Below are 18,182 nucleotides of genomic sequence, written 5' to 3'. Positions count from 1 at the left end.
ACTCTACGGTTAATGCTATTTGATAAATCACTACCGGTGGTAGTGGTCTAGTGAAGGAGAAGTGTAGAAAAGATGCGTGGGCCCTTGGGAGGAGGATTTTCCCCCGGAGTTGTCACATTTTGGGTGCTTTGGCGATGTGACTTACATGTGCATGTATTTCTAGGGTGAGATGTGTATGTAAGTCTTTTTTCTTATTTTTATTTTTAGGAGTTGCCACCAACTATTGGTTTTGTATTAGGTATGATTAGTCTTTCTATTAGTCTAATTTGTTTTACCTAATTAACTAAATAAAATTCAAAGGTTCTTAGATTAATTAAGGTAAACCAATGTCTTGAACCAAGGATTTTGGATTTAGAAGTTCGGTTACGAGTAGGGAAGGTATTAGATACCCCATACCACTTATCCAAAAGACAGTACCTTATTTTAATTTAACTACAACATACACATCTTAGAAAAACAAATTAAATACTAGGCATTTTTATTTTTGAAAAGGTTTTGTACAAACAAATATATATACATTTCATGTTAGTATTTTATGTATTTATAAAGTGTCATACGAATATTTATTGCAAAGACATATATACAAGCAAGAGCATGTGAATATATTCACATGCTCTTGCTTGTATATATTTTATATAAAATATATACATATCATGTGAAAACTATATTACAAATTTGCAAGGATTTAATCGTATACATGTAAATAATATATTTGCTACATATTTATCATGTGAATATGCATATTTCACATGATAAATATATTTCACATAAATAAATATATTTAAAAAAAAAAAAAGAGAGAGAGAGAGAGGAGAGGAAGGATGTCATCTTTTTGCAATTAGGTCCACTTTATTCTCCAAGTTTCATTCTCATGCATAAACACGATGAACTCAAAATAATTAGTGCAAAAGGGAGGGGGGATATATCAACTTGATATGAATCTATTGATTCAATGGAAGTGAATCATAGGCACAAACCTCAACAACAAAAATGTAAAATTCAAAAGATTCAAAACAATGCTCATAAAAAGAAACCTTTAATTATCTTTTGAAAAGATAAGTGTTTTTCCCTTGGGAAAACCTCATCACTTTTGGGAAAAGAGTTTGTAAAGCTTTGTTGGAAAATGACCCAAAAGCACTTCTCTTGGTTTTACATGAAAAAATGTTTTCTTTGATGGGAAAAACAAAAAAAAAAAAAAAAAGTGTGCAAATTTTAAGGAGAGGTATTTTGGAAAGTAGAAGAACTTTTATGAATAAAACTTTAATTTAAAGACACAAAACCTTTAAGATTTAAAACCTTTTAAGGAATTTCTTTTTTTAGAAAGAAAAAGGGATTTCCCAAACCTTTTAGAAAGAACATACCCAAAACTAAAATTTTAGGAAAAATGGTTTGCTTTTGAAAAGTGTTTTCATAAAAACATGGTCTAAGATTGAAAACCATTTGTAAAGGGAATTCAAAACAAAGGAAGAACAAACTCATGTTTAAGAAAACAATTTTTAGAACCCTAAGTTGGAACTAAAGTTATTTAAGAAAAAGAATTTGGTTTCAAGAAAATGGTTTCCATGGTTTTCTAAAAAAAGAAGAAGAGGGTTTTGAGGTAAAATCCATGGTTTTTATCATCAGGTAGAAAACTTAATTTAAAAGGGGTTTTTAGAATAATAGAAGTTTAAGATTAAAACCATCTAATTTTAGGAAAAGGGAAATTCCATGGTTTTTTAGAAAGAAAATACCCAAAACTGAGATCAAAACCATTTAAGAAAAAAAAAAAAAAAGGCTTTTGAGGAAATGGTTTCCATGGTCTTAGTGAAAACCGTGATTTTTATTCATTTTTGTGTAAAAATAAAGAACCGAACTTGACCCCTTTTCGGATAAGGGTTTTGAAAATGTCATTGATTGAGGGTTTTTGAAAAAGTGCCCCATTGGAAGGCTTTTATGAATTCAAAAAGAAACTTTCTTTGAAAAGATTCATTCTAAGAAAAAGAATGGCCATTAGAGCCTTTTTCATCTTTTGGAAAACACATTTTTTGGAAGTTTGATTACCCAAGCTTCTAGGATTCATGGTACTAGCTAGAGACCTATCACCTTTGAATTCCTATTCCCATGAGAATGATAACAAGGGAAATAAAGAGAACTTAAAGTCATGGATTAAAAGCAAGCAAGAACATAATTTAAAGAACTTAGATGTAAAAGCAATTTATAAAAATAATAATTTATTGACTTGAATGTAAGAGCAATTTATGAACAAGAAAATAATTTAAAGACTTGAAAGTAAAAGCAATTTATCAGCAAGAACACAATTTAAAGACATGATTAAAAACTTTTTTTTTTTCTTTTAAAATGGAAATTTCTCTTAAAAAAGACCTAAACTTGTAAGAGCCAGGCTTTTGGGTTCTCTTCCATGTTGGGAAAACAAGGTCTCAGGATTTCCTCTTTCCATGGTATTTTACACATAAGAAGGATAATGGTGTAACTATCAAAGAAGCAACACCCTCTCACATTTACAAAAGCTTTAGAAGCTCACCTATGGGCTCTTGATGGCAGAGAAATGGAAGAAAAGGGGTCCGGATTTTCAGCTTTGAGGAAGGTTTTCTAAGAGCGAGAAAGTAAATCTAGAGAAAAGCCTAAAGAAAAAGTGACTGAATGAAATTTTTGGGAATTTGTGTGCATTTTTGTTCATATTTTACCTAACGGGAGTGGGGGGATATTTATAGGAGCTTGGGGGTATTTTGGTGACACACCCCCTTAGCCGCCCCTCTTAATGAGCGGCTAGGGGAGTGTGATACCTCCACATCACCCAATCTTATCCACTTATCTTCACATTTTTTTATTTACAGCTTTCTCCTCTTTTAAACCCTATTTTCGGGCTATTTTTTGGAGGTATTCAAGAGCTTGGATTTTTTCAAACTTGGTGTTCCTAGAAATTTATGGATTTCTAGTTTCCATAGGCTCAGACCTCACATGAGTTGGAGTTATGGTTTTTGAGATATTGCATTGGAAAGGGAGGTGACGTAATGTAGAAAATTTAATAGCACTATTCTTGAAAAATTAATTTTTCCCACTCTAGAGAAGATATCGTCAAGCCATATTTATAGAAGGTAGCTAGCCCATTTTGCTTCAATCTGGTTCAGGTAATTCACAACAATTGTGGTTGGATTGGTATAGAATATTACGTGAATACGCCCCAAGAACAGCCATTTTACCTAAAAAATAGTACATTTAATCAGGATTTTGGTATTTTCATGATATTTCATCCATTTTAACTCTGACTATGGCCGTGAATTTTCGTTTCAAAGGGAATTTTATGATCTTTAGAATGGTTGACAGTCAGATCAAAAATCAACATTATGACCAATCCTAGTTAGGGTTTAGTCAACATTGGTCAAACTTTGCAAAAATGGCAAGTTAAGCTTTTTGAAATATTGGACGGTTTGTTTCATCATCCGGTCAAAATAAACAGGACTCTTTCACGTATTTTTCTATTTTCTTAGTTTTGAAAACATGATTTTAGCTTATTAGGACTTAAATCGACATTTTGTCATGGATACCGAGGCCAAACATAATATGGTATCAACATGATGGTTTTGGGTGTATAGGTGAGAATGTAAGGGAGAATAAGATAGGGGTTATGTGGTGGAAAAATAGGTTGACATGAGGAGGGGGGGGGGGGGTGTGGTTGTAAAGTGAAATAATTTTATATTTTGATGAAAAATATTGTTTTTGTCACTAAACTTTTCTTAAATCTTTGCAACCATTCTACTTTCTATCTTCCCTTCTATGTACATTAGTTCTTATCTTATGTGGCCCACAGAAAAATTGAGGTGGTATATTTCTTAAAATTAGGTGAATTGATTTGGACTAAATCATTTTTTGTTTTCGTTTTTAAAATAAAGGAAAAAAACGTAGCATCCAAATTAGTCAAAAGTGGGGATGAACATTTACAAAGAAGAAATTAGCCTCAATGGATGAAAAATCCCAAATCCGCGAGTGAAATCAATCATAGTGAAAAATTTCCAAATTATTGAATCAGTAAACTGTCGGGCCCATTTGGGTCCAGGCCCATGTTCTCAAGCCTTTTAGAGGCTAACGAGCTGGAAATTCCACACATAAAAGAGAGAAACAGGCAAGGTTTTGTGTCCAGGCCCATGTTCTCAAGCCTTTCAGCAGTAGCACATAGAGAGAAAAACACACAAAAGAGAGAAACAGGCAAGGTTTTGTGGGAGTTTTTCCTTCCTCCTACCATGGACCCATGGCCATTGAAACCTATTAAAGCAAGTGTCTCAAAAGGTGTTTAGATGGCTTCATTGTGGTGGAGTTGAGTATAAGACCATGGTAACTTGCTATTTATAGTGGATTATTCGAAGCTTGACCTGAGTCATTGTGTGTTAGAATTATGTGGTTAAATAATCAAATTTACCATTTTTTAATAGTTTAAACTTTTAGGACAATTGGTAATTTAACAAGATATTAAAGCGATAAGTTTTATGTTTAATCCTTATTTCCTTCAATCTTCCTCTCATTTATAATCTCACATGTTGGACTTCAACTATTAAAAGGTAATTTGAGCCCACAAGTGAGGAGATTGTTAGAATTATAAGGTTAAATGATCAAGTTTTTGAGGAATCAGTAATTTAACATCGTGCATGTAAGTTTAGTGTCAAACTACGCAATTCTTGAGTGCGCAACTGTGCACTGTATATGCCTTCTAAGTGTTTGATAATTTTTCTTGGGTTCCATATTGCATATCTTGCAAGCTTAGCCTTGGTATTCGCCGTGGCTTGCCTCCACTACGTAACTTTGTGTTAGTAAATTCACATTTTTGGTTGATAATATTGGGGGAGACCTTGGTCTCACCAAGAAGTGGGTAGTTTTACACAACATAATTAAACTGCATGAAACTACAACAAATCATGATTTGAGATTTTTTTTTGTTTGCGGAGGTTAATTTTTTTCTTTCCAAAGGTTTATCCCCACGTGTGATTCACCATTGGATGCCACATATTCTGCCTTTATGTTATAAAAAAGCTATAAAAAAAATTTTTGGTCCAAGTAATTGCAAATTGGAATTAATATATACCACCTCATCTTTCTGTTAGGTCATGTAGAAATTAAAGTAACGGGTATAGATGGAATGACAAAAAATAGAACAGTGCAAAAATTTAGAAACAAAAAAGAACTTTTTAACGTTTTGGGGTGCAAACCGATATTTTAGCTTCTTCTTTTTTTTCTCTCTCTTTTTAATTTTTTTAATTATTTAAGAAAAAGCATGGTGCCTATCTTTCGACATTTAAAGACTGCACACAAATGGGCGCATATTTCTCAATTATGATAGTTCGAAAGGAAAGAGAAAAATACAGTTTTCCTACTATTTATAAAACTTCAACTTTTAGTTCTCTATTTCAATGTTGTATTTAGTACCAAACCACTACATTATCATATAATATTATAGTTCGATCTCTTTCAAAATATATATAACAAAAGTACAATTATGATGTTTTTTATTGAATACACTGATTATTTCAATACATTCGTAAATATCAACTGAATATGAAGATGCTTTGCAAACCAAACACAAAATATCATATTAGTAATTGTTGATTAGCAATGATTAACTGAACTAATTAGGAAAAAAAACTTCTTGTTGATAACCTCTCAAAATTACTTTCTCCATAGAAATTGAAAATTTGTCCACCTAAAAGGATTAAAAATAAAAATAAAACTTAGCAAAGTCTCATAATATAACATTTAAACAGATCACCAATAAAAAAATTATAACTTGTAAAACATCTAATTACTAACTCAAATTCGAATTCTCAATTCATTCCAAGTTTTGTCGACAAAAAAAAATGACAGTACTCTCTTTATTTCTTCAGCTTTGTTCCTATTTTGAAGGATTTTATTTATTGTTTCTACCACGTTTTTGTTTTCCCACTAATGTTTTTTTTTTTTCATAATTGCAACATCATATTTGTTTCTCTTTTTGGCAAATATATTTTGGTCTATGCAATTTGGTGTTTTGGTGTTTCAATTCACAATCACAAATTTTCTCTCTTTACCCCCTCAAAAAAAAAAAAAAAAAATTTTCTCTCTTTACCATTTTAAGTTGAATTGAGTTTGGGTTACTAATTTGTTATTATTTAAGTGAGAATTTGAGGGGTTTTTTTAGTGATCCATTAAATGTTGAATTATGAGACTTTACTAAGTTTTATTAATTTTTTTATCTTTTTTGGGTGAACAAATTTGTAGTTTTAATGTGGGAAAAAGTACTCTATATTGGCACTAATTGAACTATTAGTGGGAAAAAATGGTAGAAACAATAAAAATATTTCCTCCAACAGAGAAACAAAATCAAAGAAAGAGGGAGAATATTGAGTTTTTTTTGTTGGCTACAATACTTTAAAGAAATAGGGGAGAGAGATGGAAATGAAGTAATAGAAATCTTTTATGAAAAATAAGATAAAAGAGGAATGGTTAAATTAGATTGAAGGTTGAACAAAGTGAAATAGTAAAATTTAAAAATTCATAAAAGAAATCAAATGGAAAATTTAAGTAAGCAACAATTTGAGGAGATGAAATGCTGAAATAAGAACACAATAGTTGAAGAAGATGAAAGGTCAAATAAAATGAAAATTAAAAAAAAAAAAAATGTTGATGATGGAAGTAACAAAAGTTTTGTAAAAGTTCCATTATTATATAGTATATATTCACATGATACCAAATAAATAAATAAAATTTTATTTAAGATAATGTAAAATGACACAACATATGCCACAATTGTCCAAGTGACAAAGATACAAGCCGAATGTAGAGGCAAGAATCAACGGTCTAATGGATGGATTCTATTACCAGTTAGGTTGGGCCTAAGGCCTAATCAAAGTAGTACCATTATCTATTGTATAATAGATCTATCATGCCCTCTATAGTGCATCGCACCTTGTCAAAGATAACTACATTCTTTAAGATGGATATCTAATTATCTATTCAAGGCCAACAACCTATGCATCTTATGAACCTCAATGAGCTATCACTACAAAACACGTGGGTTTTAGGCCACGTTTTTTTAAGCTGAGTTTGTAAAAACGTAGCTACAGACGGGATAAAGCCACGTTTTTAAAAAACACGGCTTAAAGTAGGCAAAACAAGCCACATTTTAAACATGTGGCTATAGAATATGTCCATAGCTGCGTTTTTAGTGTTTATGGCCGCATTTTTGGGGGAGGAGCTATTGCCATGTTTAAAAAATGCGGCTATAGGACCTTCTTATTTATTTTTCTCTTTTTTTATTATTTTTTTATAATCTTAACTATGGGTGCATTTATAAAATGTGGCTCTAGCTTGCCTAAAGCCGCGTTTTATAAACACAACTTTAAATTTAGTCTGAAGTTGCGTGTTTAAAATGTAGCTTTAGTTTGGGATGGGGCACGTTTCTTAAACGCAGCTTTAGATTTTGCCTATACCCACAGGTTAAAAACATAGCTTTAGGCTTTGTATAAATTGTATAGTAAAAAATTTCCAACCCTCTCCCATTGCACATCATCAACCTCCATCTCTCAAGCCCTCACGCTCCATCCGATCTCAACACTCACCCTCCAAGCCTCCATCTCTCAAGCCCTCACCCTCCATCTTCGATCTCAGCCCTCACCCTTTATCTGTCACTCTCAAGCCCTCACCCTCTATCTTCGATCTCAAGCTCTCACTCTCCATCTCTCTGATCTCAAGCCCTCACCCATCGTACATTGCACATCTATCACTCTCACTCCCCATAGGTAAGTTTAAACCTAGTTTTTGTTGATCACTTGCTAAATTTCTCCAGTTTTTTGATTTCTCACAAGCTTGCTCTTCTTCAACGCCAAGAACACTCTGCCCTCCGATCCCAATGTCCCTTTCCGCCACCGTCAAATCTCCACTGTCCAAACCACAGGTAAAATTTCCTATATGACAAGACCATGCATTAAGGAAGTAGAGAGACATCATCAAGATAATTGGTAAATGTTGTACATGTCAATTACCCAAGCGATTTGAAATTTTGAAAGCACTTATAAGTCTTTAACCCATGATTTTCCTAACAGTCGAATTTCTAAAAGCCTAAAACCCTTTTCAATTTCCAAAGGCACTTTATCAAGCTAAAGCTCTAAAATTAAAACAGTATTTCCTATTGTAATACAAACTTGACACTCTCAAGCTCTGTTTTTGCTGTTCTCTATTTTATATTATTCTTCTAATGTATCTTTCCTTCGGTAAAACAACAAAAGATATATCTAAATTATAAGCGTGTTGCCACTACTTTGGCCTTTGTGGCCAGTTTGTAATAGTTGTTTATTGTTTTCAATATATTCACCTTATTAACCCAATATATATATATATATATATATATATATATATTCAAAATTTTTCCGTTATGGTAAATAGTGGGGCAAAACTAGAAAAGAAATTAAATTATTCTTCGAAAAGATTTCCCATCAACCAGCTACCTAGCTTGAGTCTTGACTCAATTTTAAGCTTTTGAAAAACCAAGCTGCTTGAGCTGGTTCAGTTTAGATTATTTATAAAATTTGTAAATCAAACAATGATTTTTTATATCATATCACAAGCCTAGTTTATTTTCTTTTCTGATGCAAATGTTACATATAGAATATTCAAATATTTCAAGAGGTCTAGATATTCTTGTTTGTTAAAAAAAAAAAAAAAATTGTTTAAATCCCAAAATATTCTCAACTCTCAAGTCTCCCCTAATTTATATTCTCTCTCTCTCTCTCTCTCTCTGTGATAATAAAAGATTGCAAATTTTCAACTATAAGCTACCAAACCTGATTGATCATCAACTATTCATATTTTAGTACTTTTCTAGTCAAAACACAAGCATAGAAGACGATAGATTTTCAACCATAAGCCAGCATATTTGATTATATTGAGTTGACTTGAATCCCTTCCGTGCACGACTGGGTTTTGGTTTGGTGAAGTTCTAGCTATTTGATTTACGAGTTCATTGACCTAAACGACTTTGGGGGATACATATTGAAAAATGTTTTCCATTAAACCGGTTTGTAAGAAAATTCCTCCAACCTACTATATCCTCAAGTCTCAATGCATAATATTCCAAAAATTGTAAAAAAATCTTCTGAAACTTGGGGAGACTGTAGTCTGTAGTTGGGGGGTTAAGCAAATGAATTTGAGTCTAATTATATTTTTCCTAACCACTCATTTTTGTTATTAATATTTAATGTTAGACTTTCACAAATTAACTAACCACGTTACTCACACATAAATATTCAAACACTGCCCTCAAGAATTGGTAGTTTTTTTAGGAGAAATTAGACAAAGTTTGACTATAATTCCCAATAAAAAAAATTATTATGATTGCGTATTTTGAAAATCTAACTATTGAATTGTAAGTTTTTTATGTTCTTAACAACATGTCTAATTTTCTGTTAATCAATGTTATTTGCTATTTGATTCATAAACTTATTTATTGTGTATAATTTTAGACAACAAAAACTTGAAATTTAAACATTTAATTGATGATATGACTATTAATTTTCGAGCTTCTGGAAATTTTGTAAGCACAGAGAATATAAGAATAAAATATAATACAATAGTAGATTTGTCAAAATTCACATTAAATAAAAAGATATCGAAGGAAATTGTATTTATTAGTTACAATAAAGCATGATTTTGTCAATTGAATGGTTGTCTAGACGGAATCCAATGAAAGAGGGTTCGTAACCTACAAAACAATAACAAAGATGTTTCTCCCTTCAAGGCCACCAGTGTAGTGCCAGCTAATAAGTCTTCGGTGAAAAAGTTAGATGTTGAGAGAGAGATAATAAGAACAAAGAATATGTTTCAATGTGTATTTGTACCTTTTTTTTTCTTAGATGTTGAGGTGGTTTATATAGATCTCTATCTTTCTGACGGCTGGAGGTCTTCAACAGTGGCCTTAATTGCTTTGGTAACGCCTTTGATGGTTTAATGAGGTGATTTGATGATCTTGCCAACAGTCATATTTGTGCGTGCGTCCGTTGGTAACGACTCTTGTATTAAATGCATGTTTATGGTGTTTTGGTCATCCAAAGACTTGTTTGGATGATGTGAATTTATTTAATCATCAAGTTATATCCATGTTTTTAGTCAAATTTTGTTTGCAAAATTATTAGGGCCCTAAAGAGGACTACTGAAATGGTCTTTTTAACCAATAAAATGATATCATTTATGCAAATGTATGAATCAAATTCTTAATTAGTAAAAGAAAAAAAAAATCACCAAATAATGTCATATTTGCATAGATGACAGGGTCCTTTTGTCAACAATGAGCCACCAAGCTATGGATTTTCTTTGGAGAAGATTGAAATGAAGGGACTTGCTTGTATATGGAATTGGAGAAGCTCGGGGAGCCATCTTAACTTCGAAATTTCTTATACTGATCCCATCCTAGGAAAAAAGGAGTTCACATTATGTTTTCTTGGTCGTAGTCCACATGAAAATGACAAGGAATTGACTGTTAAACGTCAATAATGAAAAGTTATAGTGGTTTGGTTCAAACAACAATAAGTATCACAATTTATAATTTTGTTATTATTATTTGGGTTTTACTAATGTATGATCTTAGGTATACATTAATAAACAATTTTAGAAATTTTTTTATAGGAAAATGAAAATGTGTTTAACTTTTTTGATAGTTTTTTCAATTTCATGTAAAAAAATTTCTAAAATAAATAATTGATGTATATCTTAAGAGCATACATTAACTGGACCCTATAATACAAAGACAAACCATAAACTATATTCAATTAGAGTAACAATTTTATTCTTCTCTAAAAAAGAATATCATATGATAGTATGAGAGTCAAGAACAACTTGATAAGTTAATAAATGTAAAACTTGAGAATTTTTTTTTTTTTTTTTTTCGTATTTAGCATTGTTTTTCAAAGAATCAAGAATTTATCAGTGAAATTAAAAATGCTAGAGTTCTCAAAAAAATAAAAAATAAAATTGCCAGATGTCCACGAGGGCGGAGTCATCCGTAAGCACTTCTAACTCCAAAGTCCAAACTACAAACTACCTTGTTAAGTTATTTTACATATATTCTTCCTTTATTCACAATTCTATTAGGCTCTGCTTGGGAGTTCATAAGGGAAGAGAATGGAATGGAATTGAATGACCATAAGAGAATGGAAAGGAATAGAATGGAATGGAATGTATTTAAGTAAGGGAAATGAATAAAAAATAATTGAATGGAATGGAATTAAGTAACCTTGATTGGATGTTTTAAAATAAAGGAATGGAAATGAATGGAATATAAGTAATCTTATTTGGGAGCAACATAGAGGAAATGGAATGGAATCATTTTATGACAATATTGCTATTAGACTCCTATTTTAAAATAAAGAATTGAATATACAAGGGTATTTTGGGAGTTTATAGTAAAAAAATCATTAAATCTAATTCTATTCCCTCCCATTCGTCCCAATTTCGGGGGAATGAAAATTTGAAATTTTAAGGGAATAGGGAGGAATGAGTGTTCCCTCCTATCTATTCCATTCCCTCCTACTTAAACTCCCAAACAAGGGAATGAGTTTTCTATTTCCTTCATTAAAACTCCCAAACAAAGGAATGGAAGAATATTCTAAAATGATTCTTTTCATTCCTTTTTATTCCATTCCATTCCCTCCTCCCAAGCGGAGCCTTAGGCTCCATTTGGGAGTTCATAAGGGAATGGAATGGAATGGAATGGAATGGAATGGAATTGAATAATCATAAGGGAATTGAAATGAATAGAATGGAATGGAATGTATTTAAGTAAGGGAAAGGAATGGAAAAAAATAGAATGGAATGGAATTAAGTAACCTTAATTTGATGTTTTTAAAATAAAGGAATGGAAATGAATGGAATGTAAGTAATCTTGTTTGGGAGTAACATGGAGAGAATGGAATGGAATCATTTTACGACAATATTACTATTAGACCTCTATTTTAAAATAAAGAATTGAATATATAGGGGTAATTTGGGAGTTTTAATAAAAAAAATCATTAAATTTAATTCCATTCCCTCCCATTCCTCCCAATTTTGGGGGGAATGAAAATTTGAGGTTTTAAGGGAATAGAGAGGAATGAGTGACCCATTCCATTCCCTCCTACTTAAACTCACAAACAAGGGAATGAACTTTCCATTCCCTCCATTAAAACTCCCAAACAAGAGAATGGAAGAATATTCTAAAATGATTCTTTTCATTCCTTTCCATTCCATTCCATTCCCTCCTCCCAGATGAGACCTAAAAGACTACGCTTCTCTCTTTTTTGGCGGACATTTATGTATTGTTTTAAATTTAGGTTTTTTTTTTTTTTTTTTTTTTTTTTTTTTTTTTTTTTTTAATGAAGTTGTTTTAAACTAGTAGTAACTCAGACAATGCTCACAAAATATTAATTAATAAGGTCAAATTATATGCTCGCTTTTCTTTCTATATATATATATATAGAACCTTTTTTTTTTTAGAAAGATATTAGAAGAAACTTATAAAGAAAGAATATATACTTCTCTCCTTATAATAATAAATGTCAATTAATAACTATCATGATCAAATTTTATATTTAGAAAAAAAAAAAAAATCATATTATGTTAAATTGTTTGGTGTTTTGCATGGATTACAACCTATCCATATAGTATCATAAAAAAAATAATTTTAAAAAACTAGTTCCTTATATAATACTTTAGTTATTGGTCCAACTGAAACTCACAATATTTGTTACTTACTATGTCCCATATTGTTTAACTTATTTAGAAAATCCAACTTTTTAAGAAAGATTATTTAATAACTTGTCTAAAAAAAAAGTATAAATTTCCAAATTTACATTGCTTAATTTAAACTTTAGTGCAAATTAAGGATCCATTTGTTAATATTGTTCTATTAATGTTGTTTATATTTTTTTAAAATATATATAGATAAAAAAAATATGTAAAAATACATATAATATTATTTAAAAACTAAAAAAAAATGTTTAAACACTAATCCCAAACATACCTATGTTTTTAAAAAATTTACTTACTGATTTTTCAAAGAAAGCCACATCTCAAAATGTAATAGGAAATTTTATGTCGCATCGCTTTATGTCGCATCATTTACTATTTCGCTTGTCGCCAATCTACGAAAGAAATTGCATACATTTCTTTGCGTTAGGTCCTAACATGGGAAAGTAACATTATTTCAACATAATTTACAGCAGGTAGAGTTCCATATATTTCTATTTCAACAACTACAGCAATTCATAGCTCAATAATCATGTCTACAACCGTACACCTTCTCAAACTTCTTTTCATGATCCTCTTCTCATGCATATGGAGTACTCCTTATGCTGCAGGAGAATGGTGGAATTTAACATGGGCAGGTGATGGTCTCAAACCAGGTGACACCCTCAATTCCTCATCTTACCTAACTTCTCCAAATAAAACTTTCTCTTTGTGGTTCTTCCCATGGGGCAATACTACTAACTCCTTGTCGTCGTTGGGAATATCAGACTTTGCCACAAATTTTATAGTATGGTCGGCTAGTCCAAGCAAACCTATTGCCAACAACTCCGGAGTACTTACCTTAGATAACACAGGAACACTTAAAATCACACGCCTAGGTAGTGATCCAATAGTGTTACACTCTTCTTCTCAACCTACCAATAACACTATCGCTATTCTATTGGATTCTGGCAATTTTGTCTTGAGAGAATTGCACTCTAATGGAACTATAAAGCAAGTGTTGTGGCAAAGTTTTGATTATCCTACAAACACCCTTTTACCAGGTATGAAATTAGGTATCAGCCATAGAAATAATCTAACTTGGTCGCTTACATCATGGTTAAGTGACAACTACCCAGTTCCTGGTCCTTTCTCTCTTAGATGTGACCCTAATGGACGTCAATTAGTCATTCAGAAAGAAGGTGTGGTTTATTGGGAAAGTGGGGTGTTGAGAGGCACAACATATCAAAATAATTTACCAGACGAAACAAGGTCCATGCATGTATGATTTTGTTACTGTTTCAAATGAGGATGAGGAATATTTTTCTTTCATAAATAAAAACCAAAGCAAATTGTCCAAATGAGTGCTAACTCCTATAGGGCAAATGAAGGATTTGGAAGGACCTGTTACTGCACGAGTGGATGCTTGTGATGGCTATAACACTAATGGGGGATGCAAGAGATGGGAGTGTAAGCGGGAGATTGTGTCTAGTGACCCATTTGATGTTAGATCTGGTTATTTTGTTGAAGATGGAGATCATTCAACTAACTTGTCAAGTCCAAGGCTTGGCTTCAGTGATTGTAGAGCTACTTGCTTGAGCAACTGTAGCTATGTGGCTTTTGCTTCTCTCTATGAAAATGGTACTGGGTGCCGGTTTTGGACAGATATGTCGATGTTCCTTCAGAGCAACTCGGTTGGTTCAACTTCTGTATATACGCTATCATTAAAGCCTTCTCGAAAAGGTGAGTTTGCTTGATTTGTTTTTGACATGAACAAATGCACGAAGTTTTCAATTTCTTTAGTACGAGACAAACTTTCTTCTTCTTCCCATTTTTTTTTTTTTTTTTTAGTAATTGTTCAAGTAACTTTTTATTTGTAAAAAATTTATGTGAAAATAATTTTACTCTAATCATTAATTAATTACTACCTTAACAAATTGTTAAAAAAAAATAAAAAAATCTAATATCATTCTTTCAATATTTCACCTCATAAAAATAGTAATAATCATGTGGTTGTGTCGCAAACACCGTAACTTTACAAAGAACAAACATTTTATAATAATGTCTTTTGATTTGACAACAATAAATTTAGAGTGACTTTTCAACCCCATTACAACAAGTCAACACAAATCTTGTGTTTTTTAAGCAGAGTTGTCAGGAAACCTAGGCCACAAGTATATCCCTTTACTAAATAGGTGGTATTATATGCATCCACCGAGATAATGAATACATGATAGATTTTCACCACACAAAGAGATAAAAAAATCTCTTTGAAAAAGGTCGTGGGTGGCTCTAGTAGGCCCATAGATCATAGAACAAATTAGATGGGTAGGCCCAACCATCACACTCATAGGCTGTGGACTCTTCAGGTATGGAGGATGAGCCCACAACTTGTGAGAAGTCTACTCCATGAGATAACTGTTGTCACTAAAGAGAAGTGTGATTGGGCTAAGTGCCATTTGCATTAATAAAGTTTTTTATAGTTCTTTTTTTGGGCTAAAGCCAACTCTGTTTACATGTACCAAGACTCAACATGCTAGGCCCATTTAGATATCTTCGGCTAATAAGGCCTCTCCAAGAAATAGTATTTGATAAATTTTCCGTTTTTAAATGGCTCACACTCAATCCTCACAATTTTTAAATAAAATAATAATAAATTAAATAAACTTGAAATCTCAAATTCTACTTTTTTTTTTTTTTTTTTTCAATTAATATGGAATTGATAGTTTTCAACAAAAGGATAAAATAAAATGAATTCTCAAATGATGATTACTAACATGGCTGCTTATGACTAAATACAGGAAAAAATAAGTGGATATGGATTGGTCCTGTTATCGCCGCCATTGCTCTACTTGTGATTTTAATCTATACACTGTGTTGTCTACAAAGAAGGAAAAAAGTTACTGTTAAAGGTAGAAAAGTTACAAATTGATTTTTTTGTATTTTCATGACTATTGTTATAATTTAATGGTTATTCTCATTTCATATAAATTTATACAGAAAATAGTAGATCAAAGGATGAACAAGAGTTGCCTGATTTGGTGATATCAGATAAATCAATTACCATCGATGAAATTCCTAATGATGGAAGGAAGGGGCATGATGTAAGTGTATTTAGCTATGAATGTATCATGGCCGCCACAAATAACTTCTCATTAGAAAGCAAGCTTGGAGAAGGGGGCTTTGGACCTGTTTACAGAGTAAGCTCTAAACAAGTTCCAAAGAGAGATGTCAAAATTGATTTATGTATAACATTAGCTTAAACATTAATTATCTGGTCATCACATCAGGGAAAACTACTATCAGAACGAAACATAGCCGTAAAGTGACTATCAAGAAATTCAGGACAAGGAATAAATGAGTTCAAGAATGAGTTGATACTCATATCTAAACTCCAACACACGAATCTTGTGAAGTTACTTGGTTGTTGCATTTTTGGAGAAGAAAGGATGCTGATCTATGAATATATGCCCAACAAAAGCTTGAATTACTTTCTATTTGGTCTGAAAACATCCAATTTTGTTATCTTAAGTTTTTCCTATGAATACATTTGTTTTCTTCAACCAATTTATATATTTTTTTAAGTAAATTTTTATTTTGGCAGATTCGAATAGAAGAAAGCTACTAGATTGGAAGAAACGTTTCAGTATAATTGAAGGAATTGCTCAAGGATTGATCTATCTCCATAAATATTCAAGGTTGAAAGTTATTCATAGAGATTTAAAAGCTAGCAACATACTCCTTGATGAAAGTATGAATCCGAAGATTTCTGATTTTGGCATGGCAAGAATTTTCAAACAAAATGAACTGGAAGCAAATACTAATAGAATTGTTGGAACATAGTAAGTTAACTAGACATCATTCTTCTAAAAGAAGTAAACAGTGCATCCACAATCTTGCATTTAATTTGCTGCTAATTGAACAATATTAGTGCTCCTATAATGTTTAATTTGTGAAATGATGATGTTTATTTTTTGTTTTGGTGTAGTGGATATATGTCTCCTGAGTATGCTATGGAAGGTGTGTTCTCAATCAAGTCTGATGTCTATAGCTTTGGAGTCCTAATGCTTGAAATCTTGAGTGGTAGAAGAAGTAATAGCTTCTATCATGCTGACCATGTGCTCAATCTAGTTGGATATGTATGTAATATATATAGACTTAAATCATATACAGTTTCGTGGTTGTTTGTTCCCAGCATTTTAAATGACTATTACCTTTCCTTTTTTCTTTTCAGGCATGGGATTTATGGCAAGAAGGTGAAGGGCTAGAATTAGTTGATCTAACAATAAGGGATTCATGTGTTGAGTATCAAGTATTGAGATGCATTCACGTCAGTCTCTTATGTGTGGAAGATAGTGCAGTTGATCGTCCTACCACGTCAGATATGCTATCCATGTTGACAAATGAAAGTACACAATTGCCTTTACCTAAAAAACCAGCTTTTTCTATTGGAAAGAAAGCAATTGAGGCGAATACTCCTAATAATGAATTAGAAATTCATACAGTGAATGGCTTGTCCATTTCTGATATAGATGCCCGATGAGGGAATGATTTTCTTTTGTGATCTTGCATGACACATCATAGTTTTCCTCATCAATGAAATTGTTTGGAAGCCAGAACTTTACTTGCCAAATTATTGTACTCAAGTTTTGACTTTTGAAACACCGTATTTTGGCTGCTACCAATGCAACTTTTTTGACTTTTGCAGGCTTGGTCTTCCTTTAACTCTATTCTAATATAACTTCTCCTTCATGATTTCTAATTGCTTTTGCTATGCATGCTTTTTCCTAACTAGTGGTTGCATCAAAGTTTTTTTTTTGAGAAACGTTGCATCAAAGTTAACTTTAAAAAATGGGAGACATTAAATGATGTGCGTGTCTTAATTAATGATTCAATGCGCGGTAAATTCTACTATATGAAAGTTTTTATGTTAAAGCTGGCACGACTTCTCCTTTTTAGTAAATTCTACGAAAGGAATTTCATTGCAACAGGTTGGAAAATAAGGGACCCATGCTAGAAAAGCTTGTGTATACTTTCCACGAAGGTATAAACATTATGTTCTCTTGGTCATAATTCCACGTAAAAAAGACAAAGAATTAACTGTCTTAGTGTCAATCACGATATTGTCATCCAATAGCCTTTGTTAAAAGAAAAATGATGTATAGAAAAGTAGTTAAGCCAAAAGTCTAACTGATGCGGCCTTCATATGACAAATTCGGTTCAATCTTCATATGACAAGAGTAAACTTAATGCTAGGAGGTTTGACCCTGTTCTATAAGGATCTGATCTTATACGTTTTGACTTTTAAACTTTTTAATTTATATATTCAGCTAGGAGGTTTTATTTACGATAAACTGGTCGATTACGCTCTTTATTTATTATTTTACGTACAAATTATTTTTCAACTTTTTGAAAATTAATTATTTCAAAAAGTTTTATATTTGAAAAATTGAAGAAAAAAACTT

At 31.7% G+C, this 18,182-nt stretch overlaps 2 pseudogenes across 1 annotated transcript; both read left to right on the top strand.

The window, feature by feature from the left end:
* The first annotated feature begins 13,254 nt into the window (after nucleotides 1–13,254).
* Nucleotides 13,255–14,453, top strand: LOC115987336 (annotated as a pseudogene). The gene has a single exon (XR_004091056.1). The product of XR_004091056.1 is annotated as a G-type lectin S-receptor-like serine/threonine-protein kinase CES101 (transcript).
* LOC115987335 lies at nucleotides 14,090–17,399 on the top strand (annotated as a pseudogene).
* The last annotated feature ends 783 nt before the right edge of the window (nucleotides 17,400–18,182 follow it).

The sequence above is a fragment of the Quercus lobata genome, chromosome 4 (assembly GCF_001633185.2).
Source record: "Quercus lobata isolate SW786 chromosome 4, ValleyOak3.0 Primary Assembly, whole genome shotgun sequence".
Taxonomy (NCBI): domain Eukaryota; kingdom Viridiplantae; phylum Streptophyta; class Magnoliopsida; order Fagales; family Fagaceae; genus Quercus; species Quercus lobata.
This window is presented reverse-complemented; position numbering and strand designations above follow the sequence as displayed.